Below are 11400 nucleotides of genomic sequence, written 5' to 3'. Positions count from 1 at the left end.
CTCAGGTATCATTGCTGTAAACCGAGAGGCTTCAGGAAATAGTTTACAGACAGTCTCCAGCTTGTCGAGGTAGGACTGTGCCTCCTCCAGTCGGTCCATGTGATAATAAACCCAGACATAGTTTCCATAGGTGACCAAGATCCTTTTCTCAAATTCATCTTCATGTCTCTCCCTCAGAATCCTTTCAGCTTCCTTTAAATTCTGAATTGCCTCTTCACAGTTTCCTTGCAGACAGTTTATAAAAGCCAATTGATTGTAGCACCTGGCTTGATACTTCACACTTGTCTGTATTGTATCTTCTAATCTTTGTTTCATATCATCCAAGTCGATGTTTTCTTTCTGTGGAGTCCACGTGAAGTGACATTGAAGCTGATTGAGCTTCACTTTCAACGCATCCTTCTGTGTGGCACTGCAAGACAGTAAAATTCATCTGATAGTAACTTACATTTTCCCTGCCTTCCAACCAGTTTCTTTATTTAAACATTGCTCCTGTTTTTTGGACGCAGTGACTGTGAAACCTCTGGTCATCTAAGATCAAAGATCATCTAAGCAAATCTTTGAGCAAAATGAAATAATTTAATTTATAACCTTATCAGTTCTTACACTTGTCTCCTTTCTACTGACTGATCTGCTATCTGCTGACTTCTTAATCTTCACCAAATGCACATCTGAACCATCTCCAACTCCAAACATCTGAAGAGGAGCACTGGTTCAAGTATCCAGTAGGCCTGTTGGATTTACTCCATGCATCTCCTTCTCTTCCGTCAATCCGCTGAGCACTGTCCTCATGACCTGTCTCACCTGTCAATCTTCCTTCCCACCTATCCGCTCCACCCTCCTCTCTGACCTATCACCTTCACCCCCATCTCCATCTACCTATTGCACTCTTAGCTACCTTCTCCCCGGCCCCACTCCCCTCCCATTTATCTCTCCACCCCCCGAGGCTCTCAGCCTCATTCTTGATGAAGGGCTTTTGCCTGAAATGTCGATTTTGTTGCTCCTCGGATGCTGCCTGACTTGCTGTGCTTTTCCAGCACCACACTAATCTTGACTCAGTTCTAAAGGGGAGTCCCTTCACTCTGAGGCCATGTCCTCAGATCCCAGTCTCTGCTTCTTGTGGAAACATCTTCTCCACGTCCACTCTATCCAGGCCTCTCAGTATCCTGTTGAGTTTTAAAGAGATAACAGATGTAAACATATATTAAATGACACCAAAATTGGAGGTGCAGTGGACAGCGAAGATTACAATGGGATCTTGATCAGATGGGCCAAAGGACTGAGGAGTTTAATTTCGATAAATGGGAGGTGCTGCATTTTGGAAAAACAAATCAGTGCAGGACTTATACACTTAATGGTAAGGTCCTAGGGAGTGTTGCTGAACAAAGAAACCTTGGAGTGCGGTTCACAATTCCTTGAAAGTGGAATCGCAGGTAGATAAGATAGTAAAGAAGGCATTTGGTATGCTTTCCTTTAATAATCAGAACATGGGGTGGTACAGTGGTTAGCCCTGATGCCTCGCAGCATGAGGGACTTGGGTTTGATTCCAGCCTCGAGCAACTGACTGTGTGGAGTTTGCACATTCTCTCTGTGCCTGTATGGGCTTCCTCTGGTTTCCTCCCACAGTCCCATAGATGTGCAGTTTAGATGAAGTGGCTATGTTAAATTGACCATAGTATTCAGGGATGTGTAGGTTAGGTGCATTAGTCAGGGGTAAATGTAGAGTAATAGGGTAGGGAAATGGGACTGGGTGAGTTTCTCTTCAGAGGGTCGGTTTGGAGTTGTTGGGCCAAATGGCCTGTTTACACACTGTCGTTCTGTGATTGAGTATAGCAGTTGGGGCGTCATGTTGCGGCGATACAGGACATTAATTTGGCCACTTTTGGAATTCTGCACGCAATTCTGGTCTCTTTCCTATCGGAAGGATATTGTGAAACCTGAAAGGGTTCAGAAAAAATTTACAAGCCTGTTGCCAGGGTTGTAGGGTTTGAGCTAGTGGGAGAGGCCAAAAAGGATGGGGCTCTTTTCCTGGAGTGTTGGAGGTTGAGAGGTGACCTTCTTGAGGTTTATAAAATTATGAGGGGCATGGATAGGATAAATAGACATGGTATTTTCCCTGAGGTGGGGGAGACCAGAACTAGAGGGCATAGGTTTAGGGTGAGAGAGGAAAGATATAAAAGGGACCTAAGGGGCAACTTTTTCACTCAGAGGTATGAAATGAGTTGCCAGAGGAAGTGGTGGAGGCTGGTACAATTCCTTCTTGAGGTTTATAAAATTATGAGGGGCATGGATAGGATAAATAGACAAGGTATTTTCCCTGAGGTGAGGGAGACCAGAACTAGAGGGCATAGATTTAGGGTGAGAGAGGAAAGATATAAAAGGGACCTAAGGGGCAACTTTTTCACTCAGATGTATGAAATGAGTTGCCAGAGGAAGTGGTGGAGGCTGGTACAATTACAACATTTAAAAGGCATCTATTTAAAAGGCATCTGGATGGGTATATGAATAGGAAGGGTTTGGAGGGATATGGGCAAATGGGACTAGATTAGGCTAGGATATCTGGTCGGTATAGATGAGTTAGACCGAAGGGTTTGTTTCCGTGCTGTAGATCTCTATGACTCTATGAGATTCACAATCTCACCTTTCCCTGTCTCTGTGATGTCCTTCAGTACCAGATTTTTCTGAGAGTTCTCCATTCACCAAACTCTAGCTTTATGCCTGGCCTCCATTTTACTCCAGCACTGGCTTCAGCACCGACAGCCCCAAAATTCCTTCATTAAAAACTGCCTGTCCTTAAAAACCTCTTGTTTACTAAGCTTTCTTGTCACTTTCCAAGTATTTTCTTTTGTGTCAATTTTTGTTGATTAATTTTCTATGAAATTAAATTACATTTCAGGTCCTATATAAATACAAGTCAATATAAAACTTTAAGTCTGAACATTTTATTTATGAAGAAACAAGCTTCTTGCCCCATAGTCTACACATAAATTCCAATACTAAAGAATTTCAAGCGAACTTTACTGACCTCATCATGTAAAATATGTTGAATTTCTTTCTTTGCTGTATTCAGCTCCAGTGAGTTGATTGAGAAATGTGTTTTATGCTGAGATGTGTGGCACAAGAAAAGCACAGCAGCTCAGGGTATATCCAACGAGCAGGAGAATCAACGTTTCCGTCATAAACCCTTCGTCAGGACTGTGTGAGTGGAAAGGGGCTGAGATATATATAGGAGGATGAGGATGGGGCTGGGGCTGAGGTAAAGGCAGGTGGGAAAATAATCGGTCAATGCGGGGGGGAGGCGGGGGGAGGTTTGGTGGTAATACTTAGGAGGGGAGGATGGAATGGGTAGGTGGGAAGGAAGATGTGTTTCATGTGTTGTTTTCAACAAAATGTATTTTTTCGTTTCATGACTCACTTGAAGTCACTTACTGAATGTGAAATGAAACTGAAACTGGAAAATGAAACTCAGAACTAAAGCGTCTGTCTGTCTGTTTGGCACAGAATGCACTCACAGGGTGACTCCAGGAATTGAAGGCAAATCTCTAGGACGCTGTTGGGTGCAATCCTGGAGAGAAATCACTAGCATGTTTGGAAAAAAAAAGGTTTTATTTTGTTATTTCCTTGAAACTGGATATAAAAGATTCTGAAAAATCAATAAAAAGATTGCTTGGCTGACAGTCATGAGTCATCCAGTTGACAGGATGCATTCATTGTGAGAATGAGTCACCCGGGGAGCAGGGCTGGGTAAAGTCACATGATGAACCCTGCAGGAATACATTTAATTGCTTTTGGCAACGCTAGCTGCTGGTACATTAACATTGGCTAGATCTTCTGGGCTCTGATTTGTCAAATAAACTTACCTCGATAATAATCATTCAATCTGTTGGAAAGGCCTGACACACTGACTAGTGGGTATTGCCTGGTAAGCTAAAACTTCAGATAGATAATTACCCATCATCTGGAACGCTCTGACAAAGTCCCTTACTCTGAATTACAGTTAATGATCTGGAGACTTGCAACCTAACCTGTACTAACTCCTGGAGAATCACACAACTGAACCACAAAATGTTTTCCAGAGCTCCAGACGTCCTCTGGCTAAGACCTTCCGACATCCCCCAAACGGATCTCACCGTCGTACCCATCTGCTATTTTATTTATACTGTCAATCTACTCAGCTTGAACACCTACCCAGCCGCCATTTAGTGACCTTGCTGCCTTACCACCCTGTCACCTGACCCCGCTCCATAGATGATGCCTCCCTTTCAACCCTGCCTAGCTGCCACTTTCCTAGTCTGACAATTACCCAATTGGTATCCTCCCCTCCCCTTAACCATTTACCACACTCGCCTGACCCACTTACAAACTTAAACATTATCCAATCATTTGGCACATTTAGCAGAATATGGCCACTCATGCTGTTAAAAAGGCTTGTATCTTTCATGCACATTCTCTGCCTTGCTCCCTCTGAAGATTCCTTGTGCTGACCAAGGTCTGATGCATTTGTCATAGAGTCATAGAGATGTAAGCCACGGAAACAAATGCTTTTGTCCAACTCTTACATGCCGACTGGATATCATAGAGTCATAGAGTCATATCCTAACCTAATCTAGTCCCATTTGACAGCATTGGCCCATATCCCTGTAAACCCTTTTTATTCATGTACCCATTCAGATACCTTTTAATTGTTATAATTGTACCAGCCTCCACCACTGCAGGCTCACAGCATGGATGGCATGGTGGCTCAATAGTTAGCACTGCTGCCTCACAACGCCAGGGACCTGGGTTCAATTCCTGCCTTGGGTGACTGTCTGTGTGGAGCTTGCACATTCTCTTCCTGTCCAGGTGCTCCGGTTTCCTCCCACATTCCGAAGACCTGCAGGGCAAGTGAATTGACTATGCTAAGTTGCCCATAGTGCTAGGTGCATAAGTCAGGGTAAATATAGGGTTGGGGAATGGGCCTGGGTGGTTGCCCTTCGGAGGATCGGTGGGGACTTGTAGAGCCAAATGGCCTGTTTCCTTACTGTAGGAAATCTAATCACTCACATTGACAGCTTATTCGTACAAGCACCAGCGTCTGTGTGAAAAAGTTGCTCCTTAGGTCCTTTTTACATTTTTTCCCTCTAACCTAAAACTATGCCCTCTAGTTCTGCATTCCCCCAACCCAGGGAAAAGCCCTTGTCTAATAATCCTATCCATGACCCTCATGATTTTATAAACCTCTGTAAGGTCTCCTCTCAGCCTCCAACACTCCAGGAAAAACAACCCCTCTCTACTTAGCCTCTCCCATTAACTCAAATCCCGTAACCGTGGTAACATCCTCGTAAATCTTTTCTGAACCCTTTCAAATTTCTTAACATCCTTCTGAAAGGAGGGAGACCAGAATTTCACACAATATTCCAACAGTGGCCTAACCCAAGTCCCTGTATAGTCGCAACATGACCTCCCAACTCCTGTACTCAATGCTCTGACCAATAAAGGAAAACATACCAAATTCCTTCTTCGCTATCTTATCAACCTGCTTCTCCACTTTCAAGGAACGTTGAACCTGTACTCCAAGGTCTTTTTGTTCAGCAACACTCCCCAGGACCTTACCATTAAGTGTATAAGTCCTGCTAAGATTTGCTTTTCCAAAGTGCAGCACCTCACATTTATCGGAATTAAACTCCAACTGCCACTTCTCAGCCCATTGGCCCATCTGATCAAGATCCTTAAGTAACCTTCTTCGCTGTCCATTACACCTCCAATTTTGGTGTCATCTGCAAACTTACTAACTATACTTCCCTTGTTCACATCCAAATCATTTGTATAAATGACAAAAAGTAGTGGACCCAGCACCGATCCTTGTGGCACTCCACTGGTCACAGGCCTCCAGTCTGAAAAACAACCCTCCACCACCACCCTCTGTCTTATACCTTTGAGGCAGTTCTGTTTCCAAATTACCTGTTCTCCCTGTATTCCATGAGATCTGACCTTGCTAACCAGTCTACCATGAGGAACCTTGTTGAACGCCTTACTGAAGTCCATATAGATCACATCTACCACTCTGCCTTCATTAATCTTCTTTGTTACTTCTTCAAAAAACTCAATCAAGTTTGTGAGACATGATTTCCCGCACAAAGCCATGTTGACTATCCCTAATCAGTCCTTGCCTCTCCAAATACATGTACATCCTGTCCCTCAGGATTCCCTCCAACGACTTAGCCACCACCGATGCCAGGCTCACTGGTCTTATAGTTCCATGGCTTTTTCTTACCACCTTTCTTAAATAGTAGCAGCACATTAGCCAGCCTCCAGTCTTTCAGCACATCATCTGTGAGTATTGATGATACAAATATTTCAACAAGAGGCCCAACTAACACTTCCCTAGCTTCCTACAGAGTTCTAGGGTGCATTTGACCAAGTTCTGGGGATTTATCCATCTTTTGCACTTTAAGACATCCAGCACCACCTCTTCTGTAACATGACTCTGCAATATAGACATTTTTCAAGATGCCAACATCTGTTTTGCCACATTCTATATCTTTGAGGAGAAAGTGAGGTCTGCAGATGCTGGAGATCAGAGCTGAAAATGTGTTGCTGGAAAAGCGCAGCAGGTCAGGCAGCATCCAGGGAACAGGAGAATCGACGTTTCGGGCATAAGCCCTTCTTCAGGAATGAGGAAGGTTTGTCCAGCAGGCTAAGATAAAAGGTAGGGAGGAGGGACTTGGGGGAGGGGCGTCGGAAATGTGATAGGTGGAAAGAGGTCAAGGTGAGGGTGATAGGTCAGACTGGGGTGGGGGCGGAGAGGTCGGGCACACAAAACACCACCGCACTAAACACACTTGCGTCAGGCTGCTGAAGTTGCAGCCAATGAGTCCACACTTTATATGTACAAAGTTGGAGGTTTTCAACCAGGCAGCAATGACACTCCAAGCTGCAGGAAGCCAGAGAGGATTCACAGGAGGCTTTCTCAAAAACATTGGGCTGAGTGCTTCGGGCGGTGGGGGTGCAGGGGAGGAGGTGGTTCAGGGACGTTGAGTGCTCTGTTGCTGGGCATCTAATGCGGACCAAAGAAGCCATTTTGTAGCCAGAACATGCTGTGGCCGAGCTAAACAGAGAGCCTGGGGCTTCAGCCCCTCGGCAGGAAGAGGTCCTATCCTCTCAATGGCTGCTGGCAAGTCCCATTGACAGGCAGCTCTGGCAGCGCCAGCAGGGCCTGAGGTCAGCACTGGGCACGACTGGAATTCTGCAGGCAAGCCTCAGGCAGGAGAGAACATGAGCACCAGAATCAGAGAAATCCTGGGCAGTGAGAGTAATGAGGGATTGGATAGCCCGCTGAGGTGGAAAAGGTGACACACTTTTGAGAGCAAGCAGTTGGAACTAAGAGGGTGGTGACATGTTCGAGGATGCACACAGAGCACCACCCTGAATGGTGTGACTCCTTTCCCTCCCTACTGCTTAAACAGTCTGTGATAAGTAACAGACTGCCTGCCTTCTCATGCCAACCATTATTGTGGTGTGGGCAGTGCCTTATTGGAGTCAGTAAGCTTGGGGACAAGGTGGACTAATCCTTGCTTATTTACTTACAAATAGCAGGCATTCTGCACAATTTGCTGCCCAGCCACTTATAGTGTCATGGGGGTACTACTCGGGGTCTGCAAGAAGGTGGTGGTGTTGCCCCCCCTTCCTACTTTACATGCTTACCACCCTGCCCCCAACAAAAATCACCCATAGCGAGAGAACATGAACTCCAGCCCATTGAGTCAAATTTCAAGAGAGCCAACTTTCCATTGCAAAGTCAACATGAAGGCCACTGTTAATTCAAACATGCTGTTTAAATGACCCACCACCTCAAAAAAAAGTTAGAGATGCATTTAAAAGGTTTCAGAATCCCTACAGTACAGAAAAAAGTCATTTGGCCTCTCATGACCATACCAAGCCTTCGAACCAGAACCAACACCCCATCCTATCCCCAGAACTCTGGATTTCCCTTGGCTTCTACAGTCTAGATTTGAGTGGTGCTGGAACAGCACAGCAGTTCAGGCAGCATCCGAGGAGCAGTAAAATTGACATTTCGGGCAAAAGCCCTTTATCAGGAATACAGGCTACTACACTCAGCTTAGACATCTCTAGACACTACAGCCAAATTTAGCATGACCAATCCACCTAACCTGCACATCGTTGGACTGTGGGAGCAAATTGGAGTACCCGGAGGAAACCACACAGATGCAGGTTGTGGGGTGAATGTGCAAACTTCACACAGACAGTCATCCAAGGCTGGAATCGAACCTGGGTCCCTGGCGCTGTGAGGCGGCAGTGCTAACCACTGAGCCATTGTGCTGCAGAAGGCAATTCACTGAGCGAATGTAACAGGACAGCAGGCTTTAAAGCAGGCAAACATATGAGTCATGAGCAGAGCGACAGCACAATCCACCCTAAATTATTGTGACAAGCAGTGGAACATGCAAACGCTTCAAAATGAACACAGAGAAAATGGCAAGCTTAATACGTGAATAACACAATGTAGTCTGTGCCATCTGCTGTCAACAGGAAACACTTTAGTGACTGGATAGAAGAGCAGGAAACCAGGACAAAGCAATCAAAGGACAGCCTGCGCATTAAGCTGAAAATGAATCTGAACTGGGCATCAACACAAAGGAAAGGAAGAGGGGATGGAGATTTGGAAAATTAACAACAGAGTTGCCAACAAATTGAAATCAAGAATAAGACAGGACAGTTTTTATTCAGGCAAACTAAAATTGAGAATACCCTTGAAAATGCCATCCTGACAGGATTCTTAATCCCAAAGGGGAACTATGCCAACCACCTGGACAATAGCACAGAATAGCCAATTTACCTTATTCATACCACCTGAAACATAAATCCTAAATCTGAACTCTACCACAAAATGTATGCTGATTTACCCAGGTTTTCACTGTCTGACAGCAGAACCCATATGCTAAAAACCAGACACTACCTCAACACACACTCCATCCTAAATACCCTTTCTGAAGCTCCAAACCTTCATAAATCCTCTTCCTCAATACCTGCACCTTTAATGCCAATCTGTCTAAAGATCCTGACCAACTTCGGGTGGCACAGTGGTTAGCACTGCTGCCTCACAGTGCCAGAGACCAGGGTTCAATTCCCACCTCAGGTGACTCTCTGTGTGGAGTTTGCACATTCTCCCCGTATCTGTGTGGGTTTCCTCCGGGTGCTCCGGTTTCCTCCCACAATCCAAAAAAAAATGTGCAGGTTAGGTGAATTGGCCATGCTAAATTGCCCGTAGTGTTAGGTGAAGGGGTAAATATAGGGGAATGCGTCTGGGTGTGTTGCGCGTCGGTGTGGATTTGTTGGACCGAAGGGCCTGTTTCCACACTGTAGTAATCTAAAATCTAAAAAACTCCTAAGGCCCACAAAATTGTTTCAACCTGCCACAATCCTAACTGGAAACACCCCTCACGCTAACGCTTTTCCTCAAACTGAAATTTATCCTAGTCCAACTTAAAGGCTGTCTGCTATTGCTAACACTCCCCACCACAAACATTAATGTAATGCGGCCCCTAAACCCTGTCCCAAATTTTAATTCCATCTCAAAATCTTGCCATCCCTAAACTCCCCGAAGCACTCCAAAGTTTTCCCTCACCCAAATGTCCCATTCCAAATGTACACCCCATATAGACACTCTGAAACTTAAAGCAGGGCTCCAGCCTAAAACACACCCCGACTTAATGACCCTGCCCTCAATGTTCCCTAAAATCCTTCATAACCTCCATCCTAAATTAGACTTCCATTCTAAATGGGTGCTAGACGCGACTGACCTTGTGACTAAAATGAGGAAATCCCACAATGGTTGATTGTCAACGTTTGGAATGGATACTGGTAATAAAATCCTCAGCAGCACCAATCCCAGAGTTTGAAATGTTTCCAAAGAAAGGTGTCTGATAGAAGTGTAACAAACTCAGTGGAGTGTGTGTGTAAACACTAGCTGGCATTCTGCTGCCCAGGCAGCTTTCTCTCACTTGATTGCGACATGCTTCTAATGGCAGTTATCCAAATAGTGTCAGATTGGGCAACATAGCAGGGAATGCAGACCAGTTGTAAACCCTGGTGAGAATTAATAATTATTTTATGAAACTAATTGACTAAGGAATTCAACAGATTTGGTGAAGACAGCTAAAGAGGTTTTGTTGCATTTCCACAAACTAGGCAGGTAGTACCTTCATTATTGTGTTCACATAGAGAAGACACAGAAATATTCTTCAGACAGATCACTTCCAAATCTCAAGAGAACACTGACTCTATATAATGTGAAAATAAATAAGGGCCTGGCACTTCATGACCTAAAAATGGTAAATATTATATAAGTAAGTAAAGTCACGATAGTCCTGTAAGACCAGTGGGCTGTTTTCCAACAAGCACCAAGACATTGCTTGGCTGTTGATGAGAAGGGAGATTCTTCTTTTCCTCCCAGACTCTCCGCACCACTGCACGCTGCCCTTTCTCCTGCTGGAATGTGCCTTTGCAAAGGACATCTGCAAAGAGATGCAATGTCGAGGTTTGTACTGAGCAGCTCCATGATGTGGGACTCTGTTCTCTGGGACATACAGCAAGACAAACATCAATGGTGCTCAGAGCACCGTCAACTCAGTGAACTGCGCCCTTTGGTCTGCCTGAAACTTGCTGGTCTTCCAGAACAAGGAGTTGACCCTGACTGAGTGTTACAGTCTGGCACCTTCCAAGGTCCAGGACTACATGCAGAGGGATGACTGAAGCTTGGGATAGCTGCTGCCAAGGTGCAGTGGAGAAAAGACCACTGTCTGAAGTCTTTCTGCCAAAGTTAAATGGGGGTCTTTTTATTTATGCCTTGGGTTTGCTTGCTGGATGAAGTTAAACTCGAATGTTTGCTTCTTCACATGCTACCATACAGAACTGAACTGCTTCAGCAACTATGTAAATATTGACATTTTTATGAATAAAGTAAACTTTTGGAATAAAGAAAGCTCTCTGATTAGGGAGAGACAACTGGTTTCACCTGAGCGTCACTACGCCTCAGGAGAGGGGTGAGATTGAGAAGGCAGGATCTCCACAGGAACTGTAAGCTTTACAAAACTGCTAGATAGTGGAAACATTTGGCACTGAATGCATTGAACAAGATGCGGACTTATTTACAAAGCAGTCGCTGCTGGCACATGAACGGCACATCCAGCTGTGAGCATGAGATAAGGATTTTTCTTGGCTGGCAACAGGCTTCTTTCACCTACTAGGCAAAAATAAGGATTGCAGATGCTGGAGATCAGAGTCTAGATCAGAGTGGTGCTGGAAAAGCACAACAGGTCAGGCAGCATCCGAGGAGCAGGAAAATCGACGTTTTGGGCAAAAGCCCTTCATCAGGAATAGAGGCAGGGAGGCTCCGGGGTGGAG

The 11400-nt window shown here is 45.0% G+C and overlaps 1 protein-coding gene across 1 annotated transcript in view; it reads right to left on the bottom strand.

Moving 5' to 3' along the window:
• LOC122561379 (interferon-induced protein with tetratricopeptide repeats 5-like) overlaps positions 1–11400 on the bottom strand; it is a 24848-nt gene that overhangs the window by 3812 nt on the left and 9636 nt on the right. The window lies entirely within an intron of this gene.

This window comes from Chiloscyllium plagiosum, chromosome 22 (genome assembly GCF_004010195.1).
Source record: "Chiloscyllium plagiosum isolate BGI_BamShark_2017 chromosome 22, ASM401019v2, whole genome shotgun sequence".
Taxonomy (NCBI): Eukaryota; Metazoa; Chordata; class Chondrichthyes; order Orectolobiformes; family Hemiscylliidae; genus Chiloscyllium; species Chiloscyllium plagiosum.
This window is presented reverse-complemented; position numbering and strand designations above follow the sequence as displayed.